The sequence below is a fragment of the Coturnix japonica genome, chromosome 5 (genome assembly GCF_001577835.2).
Source record: "Coturnix japonica isolate 7356 chromosome 5, Coturnix japonica 2.1, whole genome shotgun sequence".
Lineage (NCBI taxonomy): Eukaryota > Metazoa > Chordata > Aves > Galliformes > Phasianidae > Coturnix > Coturnix japonica.
Window position 1 is genome coordinate 49,220,302 of NC_029520.1, and position 15,611 is coordinate 49,235,912.

A 15,611-nucleotide genomic window follows, 5' to 3' on the forward strand; every position below is an offset into this window, starting at 1 on the left:
ACCTTTCACATTCAGTGCAAATGATGGTTTCCCACCTTGTTTTTTCCTTGCCCTTTTCTCCTTCCAGACGTTTCACATTTCAGAGGAGACTCCTGTCTCCTCAGGACAGAGCAGGTGGAACAGGTTCAGTCATGGGATCTTTCCTCACATGGAGGCAACAGTTCTGCCAGGAAGAATTGTAGATCCTTAAAATCAGACATCTGACACGTGTCTTTGTAAGGCTTTTAAGTTCCATGATCTGCAGTGATTAGCTAAAGATAAGAAGCATTAAGAATTCTTCAGCTTGGTCATGTCCTAACCTTAGAAATTGCCAAACTGATGATATCCAGGCACTACAGAGCCCAGGAGCTTGCTTTCAGCAGAGGCCAACTCCAGGTGTTTAGTTTAGTTTCTCGGTATTCACCACTGCTCTTCTTTCACGACACCATAAAAAGCTCCTCATTTACCTTCTCAAGAGCATCACTGCTTGTCATTTTGTACTTTCATCGCCTCTATCTTTCCAAGCTGTGAGCTGCTGGAATCCATAAGCCTGGAAAGATCCTGTTCTGAGCTGGATGATCAAATCTCAGATCTTACAGAACTCCAGGACACTGTAATGGCCACAGACAGGATCTAAAGACTGATAGAACTTTACAGTACACAGCCTGGATGTCCATGGGATGAGGCAGGAGCACCCACCTTCCAAGCTCCAAATCATCAAACACAGAGTTTTCTCTGCCTAGAGGCATTCAGAGATCTCAGTGCAATAGAAATGATGAATGCTGATTCTAAAAGAACGATTTTTGGCTTACCTTCTGAGTTCCTTGCTCTGCATCTATTTGCCTTACAGAAATCGAGAGCTCTGTGCGCACCCCAATAGTGCAGATAAACTTTAAGATGGAGACCCTAATTAATAAATAGGAATTACAATCTCAAACTGCTCGTCAAAATCTTCCCCTTGACCTTTTCCTCCATTTTCAGAGGAAGCAGAGATGAAAGACTTCCCAAGCAGCTATTTAGAACTAATCATGCATTTACTGCCACAACCAGGGAGAAGACTAAAATCTGCTATCTAAATCCCCAGCCAAAGCCCAAACGTCTTGTTCTCAAAGAGAACTGGCCGGTGCCATGAAGGCAGAGCATGTCCTGCCTGCTCTGCAGACATCCAAGCGGTGTGAAAACATGCGCAGTTCAGTATTTTCTTCCAAGAATCCCAACGCTGGTGCACGCAGTGACCCTGCAAGGCTGAGTGCAGCAGCACCATCTGGTGATGGCTGCACCGAACCTCCACGCACAGCCCTCAGTGCCAGCCAGGAGCTGAGGTGTAATGCAGAACCATGGATTCTCTCCTCATCCCTGAGCTTGGAGAACTGGCTCAAGGCAGGGCAAGTTGATTCACTTTGTGTCCTACGAGTGTGCAGGGAGGCTGAGACCTTCCTGGCTCTTCCTGCCCAGCTGCATGGTTTCCTGAGCGGTCAGATGATGACACATAGTTGTTCCCAAAAAGGGCTGTGAAGAGTGCACGGATGTGCTGGTGCTGTGCCCGAGCAGCAAGGATGGCAGGCAATACGCAGTGGCAGCAAACAGAGAATAAAGCACAAGCTGAGTAATGACAGAATAAACAAACAGGGAATGGGCACTCTTAGTAACCTTTTAGCACTGCAGGAGATTTTAGAGCAATAGTGGAAAAACCCTTAGAAAAAAAGGAAAAATAAAACAAAACAAAACACAAAACAGCTTAGTGTTCACTGATTACCAAAGACAAATAATTAGTAATTATTAGAAACAATTGCAGGCAAAGACACCACAAATGATGCATCTATACCACTGATACTGACTGCAACTCTGCTTCTCTCAGTCTGAAGAAGTATAAAGCAGAACTAGGAAAGGCACAAAAGTCATGGTAGGGGTATTCAGAGGCATGAGACGGGGCTGTGGAGGGAGGGAGAGGGACTGGCTGACTTGTGATTGCTCAGTCTGGGAAAGAATGACTGAAGGGGAACATGTTGGAGAGATCTGTATAATCATAAACCGTATGAACTGGATGAATGGGGAAGGATTTTTCATTTTCTCCAGCTTAAGATCTAGGGGGCACTTGCTGAAATTAGGAGGTAGCAAGTCTAAAATGAACAGAAGCAAACACCTTTCCATGCTGTTTATAGTTCCAATATAGAATTGCCAAGAATGGAGTCCAGAAACATATACAGCCTTGTAAAGGGGCTAAACATTTATAGAGGATGGACTCAATGTGGCTACTGACCAGGAGACAAACCCTGGCTCCTGAAGTCCTTTGACCACAAATTGGCAGCTGGGAGACTCTGCAGAGCAAGGAACACGGTGTTTCTCTTATTTCTTATCCTCTTCTGCTTCAGCATCTTATTTCTTACTCTGAAGCCTCCGTTACTGGCCACTCTAGGGAACAGTACAGCTGAAGTAGGATGGAGAGAATGAGTACCCCTGTTCTGATGTCCCCCTGGACTGTAATTTCCATATCTAAGTGAGAAAACTCAGGAAAGACACTTTTTGAGACTGGCTTATTCACCACTCCTGCAGACAAGCAAATGACCAAAGAAGGGACCGACTCCCTGAGATGACTCTTGCATTCTTCCTTCAGGTCACAGTAACCTTAAGGATAAGTCTATGCAAGCTCTCTCTTGTCATTTTGGTACCTTATCTAGAAAACTTGCAATTTGGCTTTGCAAACAAAGCTTATGATTTAAGTTTATGATTTAGGCCTGGCCTTGTTTCACACTGCGGCTACACACAAATTAAAGCCCATTCATGCATCATGTAAAAACCTCCGTTTCCTTTTCCCTAGCTAAATGTGCACTATTCCCTTCACCAGTAACCTGCAATTCTCTAATAATTTGGTATTGTCCCCATCTGGCAAGTTAAGGGCAAATGCTTGGACTACTCCACTTGGAATGTCTACCAAACACTGGTTACATTTAGAAGTGAGTCTGTAAAGTGATGGAAAAACCTTGGCCTTCACAACCACCATAGCAAAAACACTGCTGACATCTCTTGTAAATGGAACTGCAGTTAAATACATTTTAGGAACACCAAAAGTAAAAGAGCTGTAGAGGCTAGTGAAGCAGGAACTAACTCTCGTTGGTTCCCCTATTAATTTTAGTCTATTTATACAACTCCTCTCTTATAGTTTTTATTTTCTATAGGAGTGCTTGTTAAACTTCTAAATAATGACAGCTGCTAAAAACTGAATATCCCATCTGTGGAATCATTTGTGGTCTGGGGAAAAGAAAAGAAAGCACGCCAAGAAAAAAGATGTAATTCTTCTCTCTAATGATAATAATTATGGGATTGAGCCCAAATTCACTGAAGTTAAAAGCAAAGCTGCCACTTATTTCAGCTACATAAGAATCAGCCCTGGTTTGTATGTCTGCTCTTGCTCCTGATTTATACCAGTGCAAACTAGGAAGAGAGATTTAGCCTAATATTAGTTTTTCTTATTTAGAATGTGTGCTTATTTTCCACAGCTAAATTGGAGCTCACCTGATCCTTTATTTTCTTTTTTTTTTTTTCAAGCACCAAGTCATTTTATAAAGTGCTGGTATTATAAACTGCAGAATATAGTTTATAAGAGCACTAACTCCTACAAGCCAACCATTAATACGACTAATGGCCTGTCTGTTGTACTAAACTGCTCTCATTTGTCTGGGTCCATTAACAAATGCAGTGGTCATTAACAGTTAACAGCGACTCAGTTATTAGATTTTATTACTTGTACAGGAAACACTGGAGAACAAACGGATTGTTTTGGTTTACGGGGGTTTCTTTCTTTCCCAGCAGCCTTGCCTTATTACTTATAATTTAGCTACTTGCTTATTACCAGACATAACTGACACACTCAGGAGTGGGTTCAAGTCATCCATGAAGACAGTCAGCTCACGTGCCAGCCACCCTCAGCCCAACAAACCTCCTTTACAGCAGAGCTCCAGGCCATCAGGCTGCAGGGTCTCATTTTTCTGATGTTTCTGTATCTTTCTGTTGGGCAGCAGCTTTCATCTGCATGTAGAACAAGGGGATTTAAGTAAAAGATACATCAGTCTGTATGCAGGAGGTGAGAAAATCATAGAATCATAGAAAAGGCTGGAAAAGACTACTGAGATCATCCATTCTGACCATCAGGCCATCCCCACCATGCCCAATAGACTGTGTCATTCAGTGCCACAGCTCCACGTTATTTGACATCTTCTGCATCACTCTTGGTTACCTCTCTTGAGCTCTCTTTCTGTCTCTCTCTCCTCCTCCTTTTCTAATTCATCGAAATCCAACGTGAAAGTTTAAGTGCGTATTTTACTTCCTTCTTTTTGGGACTGATGCATCAAGTAAAGGTCATATCTTTCTGCCTCATATAGACATTTAGCCCAGACAATTGTAGAGGTCTACAAATTACCTTTGAGCCACAGTCTTGCTCATGTTTGCACAAGAGGAGCATTACTCAGTGTTATCAAGCTTGGGAAGACCTTCCACATTCTGACTGCTAAAGACCCCTGACACACTTCTTACTTGTTCTGCTTTCTTCACCCTGATTCAGCTCAAAGCAGTAGAAAAAATAATCCCAATGTTAAATTGTCACAAAGGACCAGCAAAGGCTTGTCACGAAGGTGGCTTTCATCAAGCAGCTTTCTTCACCTGCATTGCCATGAGGGAGGAGACACCCAGAGATGTGTTGTTAGACTTCTTTGGAAACAGGATCTTCCAGACACCCACCAATCTGATCAGACTGGTGTTGCAAGGAAGCTATCAGTACTGAGGTGGAGATACATGCAGTGGCTGTGGCTTACCTTCTGTGGGGATTAGTATATTCTATGAGATAGAAATAAGTTCTGAGCTATTGGGCTTTTTCTACTGCACTGAGGATATGAATGGTTTGTATGTTTGTAAGTTCTCTTACAAAGGCATGAAGGCATACCTAGTATGAGTTATACTACTGACGCAGTAAGGGCTTTGATCAGTCTGGAAGATAGGGATATAACCAGCACAGAGGTACAGTGCATCCATGGCACACGTGATCCCACAAGATGTTAAACTGCCTGAAGAAGAAAAGCCATACTTTCAAATAAAGTGGTCTGAGCATATCGCACTGGAAACACCCTGTCTCTTCTCGTTTGGCTCATGAAAGAGGATCTTACTATGCTTTGATTACACACAAAGCAATCAGAGATCCACAAGAGAGTGCAGATTTGGCCAAATTACATCAGTCCATTGCTACTTGAAAACACGTTCTGATGCTATGGCAAACAAAGAATGCTATACAGAATCAAGAGGAAAATGATGAGAGATTTTACTTAGAACAGGCTCAAGACTTTTCATGACCATCTCAGGTGACTGCAAAGAATTTCTACTATCCGTGGGGTAAAGATTAAAGCCTCTTCTGTATCTCACGCCTGTGTCTTGGGTGGTGTGTGCATGGAGAAGTGCAGTGCTGTGGTGTTGGATGCTGAAAGATTCAAGTCAGCTTATCTGCTCCTGCCTATAAATGAGACATTTTGGTTACAGCTTCCCTCCTATCAGCTTCTGATAACTACTTCCTTCCTACCCTATTTCCCAAGCTAGCACGTGCTAGCATCTTGTGCAACAGAACCAGCTGGGCAAGAAATGTGAACATATTTAAGAAGCCTGAGATGTGTACATTATACCACTAAGGAGCTGACTCAGTGGAGAACTGCTAGGAATGGCTCCAGACTGTTAGGCATATATATGCATCCTCCTTACCTTGCAGTGACAGAGAGGGAAGAATAAGAAGAGCATCTCTGCCTCTTTCATCTTTCCTTTCTTGTCTTTCTGCCTCAGGCTCCTCTGGCAGGAGTGGGTCTTGGGTCACCATGCACTTCATGAAGCACTGCTCTCACTGGCTCATTTTCCTTTCTCCAGGGACCTAGGTGTCAAGACAGCAGAAGAGATCCTCTCACAGCAACCAAAGATCATGTTGTGATTTGCTGGTGCACTCAGCCATAGCACACTGACAGGTTGATCCTTCCATTTTTTGTATGTCGTTTATTCTCTTCATGCTGCTCAGGTCAGAAGCTACTGCCTAAGCCAAGTTGCTCAGCCTCAGCTGTATGTGGGAAGAGCTTCTCTTTCTACATATTTTAAAAGAGAGGAGAGGGAATAGGAGAGTCAGGGCAGGGTCTGTCGCTGTGACAGTATGTAGCTTTATTTCAGATCTAGGAGACTTAGCCCCAGCCTTCCCAACTGGAGAAGCAAGTCTGAATCATGGCCGTCAAGACTTCATCCCTCAAGTCAATGCATCTTAGATACAGGACAGCAGTTCTGACTTTGGATACACCTACCATAGCCTCATAGTGCCTACTGCTATACCACCGACCAGCACCACGGCAGGACATCTATGGGGGTCCTTCAGCTGAGGTTAATAACGCAAAACAGAACACAGGTAGGTCCTGAGGGTTAAGAGTTGACTGGGTGTCAGTCATGGAGTAAATCAAAAGCGTGTGGGTAAACACCAACCAGGGCATTACAGGGTAGTGCTGTAGGACAAACAGAACCTTGGTCCTGTAATCAAGTTGCTGCTGGATCTCCATCACCAAGGATGCAAGGTAGAACTTCTGAACCCAGAATGGCACCCACAAGCAGAACTTGGCAAAGCTATTCTATGCCCAGGCAAAATTATTTTTGTGATACTGACAGGTATCACAGAAGGTCAGTATTACAGAACAGAGAAGTTCTAAGTTGCGCTGTTATTGATTCATAGGTGTGAAAATCTGGGCACATGCTCCTACGGTTACTAGGAGAAACTTAGCTCTGCCATCCTAATGGAGACTGCTAGATGAATGGCAGAGGAGAAAGAAGGGTAGAGTGTACCCACCTTTGTGCCTCCAGATTGCCAGCACAGCCTCCCAGCTGCAGCAGACCTTGTGCAGGTGCCAACATCGTGTCTCTGGGAGAGGATTTCTGCCAGATATGTAGAGCTGGGAGTTGTTGTGTTGCTGAGAAGACTCAGGGAAGTTTGGCAGTCAGCTCTGAGGGCTGCCATGTTCTGGCCCCCAGGAGACAAAGAGAAACCCCATCTGCTTGCATTGAGTGAGAAGTAATCTCTGTGAGAAATCAGCACCAATTATGCCTAATTGCATGGTTCTCATGGGAGAGCCTGAAGGAGGTGAAGCAATGATAGATGCTCAGTGCACCAAACCACTGCAGTGGGGACTGGAGGTCTGTTAAGAACTAGCACTCCAAATGTCCCCCAGAAGAGTTTATCTAATATGGATATTGCTCCTTAAGAAGTTGGATGTTTTTCTTTTCCCGAGCAGTCTCAATTTGATTATTTTTTTTAAGTCCTCAAAAGACTGAACTATGACCTGCACTAAAACAGTAGTAGATATTGTTTAACAGTAAGTAGGCTAAAGAGGAAAGAAAAAGAAACGCATTAAAGTGATGGGACTATAATGACTACATGCTGCAGCCTCATTGTATTAGCTAATAATACCTGAGTTGACTCCTTTAACGCTGACAAAGAATCAACAAGCCCTCAGGGTTCTTCTTTTGGTCAGGGCTTGGTCTGATCTTTCACTTTCCTACAGTGTCTCTCATTAAATTCCTTTTTTCTCTCATCAGAAATAAATAAATAAATTCCATCTGCCCAGAACTGCACATTCTTTTCATCATCTCAAGTGCTGAACTCTGTACCACTGAAATGCAAGAGTTCACCAGTAATCTCTATTTATCTGTACATTTTCTTGTGACCACAAGAGTTATCGTCTTTCATACCTATTGAGCAGATGGAAGTCGAAAAGCAAGCAGGAAAGGGTTAGAATGAATGGAGTGTACTGAGGTAAGTGTACTATAGAGAATATAATGATGGAGAAGAATGTGCGCAGGGAGAAAGGAACAATTACCTGGACTAGATGACAGGAAAAGGAAGCACACAGGAGGTGTTGGGCATTATAAGACTTTAAACTCTACATAAGGCATACAGATTTCTTCCTTCAGTTCATTACAAAGTGCTCTCCTCAGAAGCAAACCTCAAAACATAGCATAGCAATACAGAGCCGTTGCAGGCCTGTACTTCTGGGATATGCTGTGCATCAGATGTGTCCCTCTGTTTCTGCTTTCCTCCTTACTGACAACATGAAAACATGCTGTGTATGCATTTCAACTGAGGTCTTGAAAATCTCAGTAAGGCATGACTGTGATATGAAGATGCTACCCAAGTACTCCTTGATACAAACTGTTAGATCCTCAGGATTGCTCTAAAACTTCAAGGCCCTGCCCCAAAGTTTTACAACTTACTCAACATTGAGAAACCAGAAGATGCAGCCACACTGCTCAAGGGGAAGTGGCAGCCAGAAGCTGCAAGTGCAGAGCTAAGAAAACCAGGTTTTTGTCTTCTATCCGACGCCTCTAGATGGAGCTACCCCTTTTCTTTTCAACCCAAGCAACAGCTGGCTAGAGGCACCACTAGTCATAAGGCAGAGAGAAATGTAGTGCTTTGTAAGGGAAGGAAGCTGAGCACTTGCAGCAGCGTACACATCTTTTTGCACATGTGTTTTCCTGTCATTACATGTTCTGAGCTTTTCTGCAATCAAATCCAAAGGCTACAAAACCTGTGACACCAGGAAGAGCATCTCTTCCTTCTGCAATGGGGTCTCTGAAAGGCCTATCCCTTCCATGCATTGCGGTACCCTCAGATTTCAGTCTTCCCAGCTCATTGACCACACAGTGTCATGCTGTGTGGCACTGTGGGCAGATAGAAGGAAGCACTAACCATATTACACCACTCTTTGCATCCCTGCCCTCCCTTGGTTGCCCCTGGTGCCTGTTCCGCTAGAGGGTACCCTCAACACGCTGGTGCTGAGCCTGGAGCTCAGCTGGATGCTGTCCCTAATGAAACCTGAAGGCCAGGCCTAGGAAAGTATAAGGCAAACTTTACAGAAACGCATGCTGTAATTTTATGGCACGCTTTAATTTGACTCTGTTCAGTCAGAGCAGCCCCCTGGGCAGGCTGGGACTGCACCACACAGCGTACGGCTGTGCTTTCAACTAACAGCTCCAGCCTGAAATGTAACTGTTAGAGCCTCACGTGCAATCAAAGCTGCAAATGACCCTGGGGAGTAAATGAAAAACAGCAGGAGGCCCACAGGAGCTCACGTTTAAAATACATATTTAATTTTATTGGAAGGATAAGAGCAAAAATGTTCAGATCTGTAATATTATTTGTATTATAGCAGTGCCTAAGGGGAACCAAATGAGCCTGCATTAGCAAGTGGGCTGTCCTGCAGAACTTGTCATCAACATAAGGCTTAAAGGAGAGGGAAAGCAGACCAAAGAGGGACAAAGTGCTGTCCTCACAACACACTGCAGAGAGAACAGAGCCAAGAGAGGGATTCAGGTCACCCAGTTACCCTACTGGGGTTCTTCTCTTTGGCTCACTCTTTCCTACATGCTTTATGTGCACTCGCTCCTTGTGTTCTGTCCCCTACCATTCAGTTTCAGCTAGACTAAAGCAGGTCACAGCAAAGAACAGGCCATGAGCAAACATTAAACTAAGCTATGACTTAGCAAAAGGAACCAAATATCTGGAAATGCCACTTGCTTTCATGTCAATGCAAACCAAATCCAGCACTGCCAGCTCTGACTGTTCCAGTTCCTCCAGTGCCTTCAGTCTGGTGGCTAAGTCTGCTCCTGCCATATTCTAAGGGAAGCTCGGAAGGATTCGGTGAGCAGTTTGGCTCCTGTAACTCACTGTGCTAGGTTTTCATCCAGATCAGGGCTGTCATCCTGACAATGACTAAACTCATTCAACTCCAGCTCACTTCAATAGGAAGTAAGGACTCTTAGCTACTATTCCCCACTCCTGAAACCTCCTTTCCCTGGTGTTCTGCAGATTGATGTTAAGATCTCTTTTGCTTTCTACTAAACTGGAATCTTTAATTTGCATTCTTACACTACAAACCACTTTATTCCACTAGAATCCACTTTCATGCAGTCTTCCCCTACTCACTGCTCTTCAAACATCGATGAAGATAGAACATGAAAGGTAGATGCCAGGTCAATCAAACAGCACAATATTGTCACAGGTCAGAATATGTTATAGGTAAAAATATACAATAATATCATAACAACAGCCTCAAACCAATGAATAAAACAGCTTCTGTGAGTATCTGGAACTGCTCCACATGTTTCAGTGATACAAAGGGTTCATGTTATGAAGGAAACATTAAGATATATAATGGCCTGAGGTCTCCACAGCAAATATGACAAAAGAATGCTTAACTGGTAGGGCAGAAAGGAATCCTTCTGTAAAAAGATTCTGCTGAATCAAAGCCCTTTGATGGGAAAAGCACTGGTTTCCTCTCAGCTCCCAGGGGAAAGGCAGCTCAGCCCAGGGTGGGATTTTGGTCAGCATCAGACACAGGTCAGCAGACAAGGCACAATCAAGGGATATGGAGCACCAAGGTGTAAACCACACACTGGCAAAAGGACTTGGATCTAAAGCATCTCCATGGATGCTGTACCACAGGGCTATCTACTGTTCTGGCACCAGCTTTCTTACTTACTCAGCATTTCATAGAATCATAGAACAGTCTGGGTTGAAAAGGACCATAATGATCATCTAGTTTCAACCCCCCTACTATGTGCAGGGTCACCAGACATTGATTTTTAGGTTACAGAAATAAATAAATAAGGATGAAAAAGAGAAAAAACCTTCAGAGGGTAACAAAAAATTACTTGCTCCCCCACACAAAGTAATTAGCACCTACCTTGCATGCCTGAAACCACCTGAAGACACAGCTGAATGGAAGGCATTTTTGTGCTCTGAGCACTGACTCGATTGGAAAGACAGGAAAACCTGTGTGCAGATACATCTGTCCTCACTGAGTTATTACTGCAGCCCCACTGGCATCAGTGGGGAGCTTTTTTGTCTGAGGAAGGGATACAGGGATCAGAGCTGCAACACTGTGCTCAGCTGCTATAAAACTTGTCCAAATGGAGTCAGGGGTTCATTTCCCAGTCAAACTTCAGCTTTGGGATGGTGGTGAGGGGGGAATAAACTAGGACAGATTTCTCACATAAAATTATATGATGTGTTTTTGAATAACATGAATGTTTCTGATGTATGTGTCTACACAGCTCTGCCTGTGAAACACTTTAGGCGCCTTGAGCACAAGATGTGTTCTGACATAGGTGGGTTATACACGAACAAGCAGAGCAAAGACTGCACAGTCACACACATTTCCAATTCCCTGTGGGTCGTTGGATATCAGAGAGAGAACCTGATGTTCCCTGTTGGAGCAGCATGTGCATGCCTGGAGCTTTGTCCCTACATTGGTTGGACTGATTTACAAATGAATAGCAGATGGACAGCTGTCATTTCCCTGATGATTCTGACAGTGGCTGCACCCTTGCAGCAATCAATGTTGTACCTTGGCATTCTTCTTACAATAGAGACTAGTTATTGTTGAATCCTTCGTGGTCCATAGCATCAACGTCTTTCTAATTACCAAGGCAGCCGAGTAATATTTCTCTCCATTTACATATATATGTAGAACTGTAACCAGAAAGAAAGCCACGAGTGACTAGGCCAGTAAACAGTGCAGTTTGCTGACTAGTGTTTGTTTTATAACCTTTGGCACATCTCGATATGTACATAATAATAGTTCTTAACCCATAAATAATATTTTACAGAGGTCACACTATAGTTATTTAAGTTCAGGGGTTTATTTCCCAGAACACTAAGTAGCTGTGAATGAATTATGTTTAGTCTGATCTGCCACAGAAGGGTCATAAACTTATAAGTTGTAGCAAACCATGGAATATTACTCCTGTATGTCAGGCAAACTGTAAATGTTAGAGAATAATGCTTGATAAGGGGAAAGTCTTTTTATTTTGTTAAAGTAATATGCGTTCCTAGGGAAAGACTATAAAAATTCATGTTAACTTCAGTGACAATTTGGGCAATCTCTCCACATGCAGATTGTGATTCTTGCTCAGTGCATGGCTGAGAGGCTGCAAACTCCATTGTGAACAGGGGATTTTCTTCATTCTTGGCTCCCTTTGGCTTGCATCATCCCAGAAATTACAGGAGGTGATCAGAGAAAGTTTTGTGCCTTTGCACGTGGTTAATAAAAAGAAAGGGGGATCATTACATGTTGTTGATGGCTTGTTCAAATGCCTTGGACAAAGAGAAAGCTACCACCTTCGTTATTAACTCCGCTAAATACACAAGGGCAGGGAGGGAAGAGAACAAAAGTAGGGGACTTTGATCACTTCAGAGCTTCTCAAGGTCACCTAACAAAGGAGGGCAGAGCAGAAAGTGGGTGTGAATTCTGAAATGAAGAGACAAAAGCGACTGCGCATTCTGGGAAAGACGCCTTATACAGGCAAATGGAGATGGGGCATGCTTTTATAACAGAGGGATACTTGCTAATAGCAAGACCAGCTGAGATTAAATAAATCCAGCCAAGAAGGAGAGGAAATGGCTTCTGAGTCCTGAAGAGGAGACACAGACAGGAAGGGTGAGTGAGCCAGACACTTCCTTCCTTTATGCCAACAGATGAACTGGGGAAAGGTGAGGGCTCCCAGAAATCTGAAAGGTTTTGGAGTGACCTTTAAGGGATGCCTTACTTAAGTGGTGACAACTTCCCAAAACAGCAGTAAAGTGCAAACCAGGAGGATCAATAATAAAGATCAGATCATTCCGGTTGGCCCAAATTTTCCAACTCCAAACACTTCACTCCCACTGACTTCAGGGGGCCTTGCTGTGAAATTCTAGCCAGCCTGGAGACTTTCAAGAAGAGGAGATAAATAACAATAAAACAAAAAGTCGCCAGCTTCATTTTTCATGTTGGCGTTTGCAGCGCTGGAAGCCGACATGCAGGAGCAGCTTTTGCGAGTGCAGTGGCGTGGTGGGACAGGAGCTGGCTCACCACCCAGCTGAGCCCCTGTTCCTGGGGCTGTGTGAATGCTCTGGTCCTCTCTTCTATCCATAATTAGCCCTGCCTAAATGAATGCTTGCATACCAATAAGGAAAATTTTAAAGTAACAATATGACTGAATTGTTGAGTTCTCAATGAAAACCACCAACAGCTTGTTTGGTTGCCTTGAAAAACCTCAGTGAATATTACTTTTAAAAAAACAACAATTAATTATTATAAAGAAGGGAAAAAAAAAAAAAAAAAGGTATATTTGCTGACTCATTTAACAATGTTTAGTGCAAATGATTCCTTATCTATCATAGAATCATAGAATGGCCTGGGTTGAAAAGGACCACAATGATCATCCAGTTCCAACCCCCTGCTGTGTGCAGGGTCACCAACCAGCAGACCAGGCTGCCCAGAGCCACATCCAGCCTGGCCTTGAATGCCTGCAGGGATGGGGCATCCACAGCCTCCTTGGGCAACCTGTTCCAGTGCGTCACCACCCTCTGTGTGAAAAACTTCCATCTATGTAACCTCACAGGGAACTTTGTGGAACTGTCTTGACCACACTGCGAGAATTCCAGTTCAGAGGTGTTTTTTTATGATGCTGAATCCAAATTCAACTGCACTCTCTGGGGGTGGAGTTCTACCATCAAGGGCTGCTGCAAACAACATGACCTGTGAAACCTTGTTCCTTGGGGCTGTCCCACACATGGATCACCCTGTGTCTAACACAGCACTTTTCAAAAGCTTTCTCAGGGGAAAGCCACCCACCCCCACCATGTCCTCTAAGCCATGTCCTTCAGTGCCACATCTCCATGGTTCTTGAACACCTCCAGGGACAGTGACCCCATGACTCCCTGTGCAGCCTGTGTAAGTGCCCAGCCACTCTTTCTGAGGATGATTCAAACAATTGATATGTCAAACAGCTCCTGGCTGTGCTCTACGATGATCCCTTTTAGAGATACCAGCATGAGGTCATGCCAAATTTTTTATTGTCTGGATTTTAATTCAAGCATTTGAGATTACAGCGGATAACACCACTGTTATATAAAGCATAATAACTGCTCAGCCCTTTACTTGCCACCTTCAGTCAGCAAACAAGAGCAGGAAATAAAAAGGTTCACAGATATTTGCTAGGTAGTGAAACCTCACAACACAATGTGGTATAAAGGTTATGGGCTTTCAAGACCACTTTATGCATAAAGTGCCATTGCCCTCAGCAGGACAGAAGATGTGAAGTGGTATTCCTTTATTTCTAAGGTTTATACAAGGAACAGGAGTGTGAGTTTCACATGCGAAGGTCCTGTACTTGATTTATGAGTGCAATGCATTTTGTTTCATTTTGGGAAAGGACAGTTTTGGAAAACAAAGCATCTAAAAACCTGACAAAATTGCCCTGATCTGAAAGAAACATCAGCTTACTACGTACTCAATATGTTGCATTTACACAGTGCTTTGAATAAACAGATGATGCCCATGAGGATGCCATTTTGCTAAGCAAAAGAAGAATAAAAGGCCATTCATCTTCTCCCCATGGCCTCATGCCCATGCCTAGTTCTGTTAAACAAATAGGAAGTTCTGCATCTGGGCTCACAGACACATTTGTGACCACCAGTTCCTTGCTACCCACATCTCCCTGTAATGAACACAACAACTCTGCATTAAGGGAATCCAAGTCAGCAAAGGCTTTTGACTGCCTAAATAAAACCAAAGGTGTCCTTCTGAAAATGCTACACCAGGAATTTTAGGCACAGCAGAAATACAAAATGACGCTCTTTCTTCCACAACTACTGAGTGCATTATTATTCATTTAAGATTCTGCGTTTATCATTCCTAAGGATGAATCATTTTCTAGCACTACAGAGCATCACTCAAGCACCATAATCTACAGTGTAGTCAACATCAGCTAATTGCCTTAATTAAATCTGGTTCTTAGAACAGTGACTCCCCCAAGACAGACACACACCAGATTCAGAGTATTGTCAGCATATCATGTTTTCTTCCTAGCTTTCAACATTGGCATTTCTTAATTTCTACATCATCATTATTTATTGATTACAATAGTGCCTAAAAAAAAAACACAACCCAAATAGCAACTTCTGAAATTGAAGCACAGATAAACAGGGATCTAAGAGCACTGTAGATGAAAGACCCAGAGACATAATCGAGTTACAGCAACTGAAATTACTACACGTCAACAGAACTGCAGTTACTGAGCATGCACATATTCCTAATCCATTGCAAGAAAACATAATGTGCATTAAGTCAGATCTCTTTTTCTGAGTTTGGAGTGAATGTGTTTCACCTTGTTTCTCTTGCAGGTACAAGCATGGTCCCAATGACAAAGCACCACTTAGCTGTGATATTAAATAGGGTAACTCAGCAGGGCATCCCCTGCATCATCCAGGATGGCACGTAGTCACCCCGTACACCTTATGAATATGGGGTACTGTGAAGCAAGAGATCAGAAACGTGTGCTTCCCACTGCCCTCTGCAGAAAGGGCAGATTAATAGATAATTAACATGTATTGACGTGCCTTGTGGCGCTTACAAAATGTGTTTTGCGTTATGTTTTTGTAACAGTTGGCCAGCAAACCTTGACCTGCAAGGGTTAGGATGAATACCTGCACAGCTGGAGCCTTCATTGGCCAATCACAGTCCTTCTCTCATCATTTCCCGTTTTTATAAATGTAAATATTGGAGGTCTCGTTTAAACCTTCAGAACCTCAA

The 15,611-nt window shown here is 43.4% G+C and overlaps 1 protein-coding gene across 4 annotated transcripts in view; it reads right to left on the reverse strand.

The window, feature by feature from the left end:
* PRKCH (protein kinase C eta) overlaps positions 1–15,611 on the reverse strand; it is a 160,434-nt gene that overhangs the window by 94,349 nt on the left and 50,474 nt on the right. For 2 of the 4 annotated variants that reach the window (XM_032444971.1, XM_015865795.2), the window contains exons 3-4: positions 5,719–5,881; positions 3,917–4,005 (exon numbers count right to left, since the gene is read on the reverse strand). The gene's annotated coding sequence lies outside the window, so the exon portion shown is untranslated. Of the gene's footprint in view, positions 1–35; positions 574–3,916; positions 4,006–5,718; positions 6,094–15,611 lie in introns of those variants that run through there. The other 2 variants (XM_015865796.2, XM_015865797.2) reach the window with 2 other exon arrangements.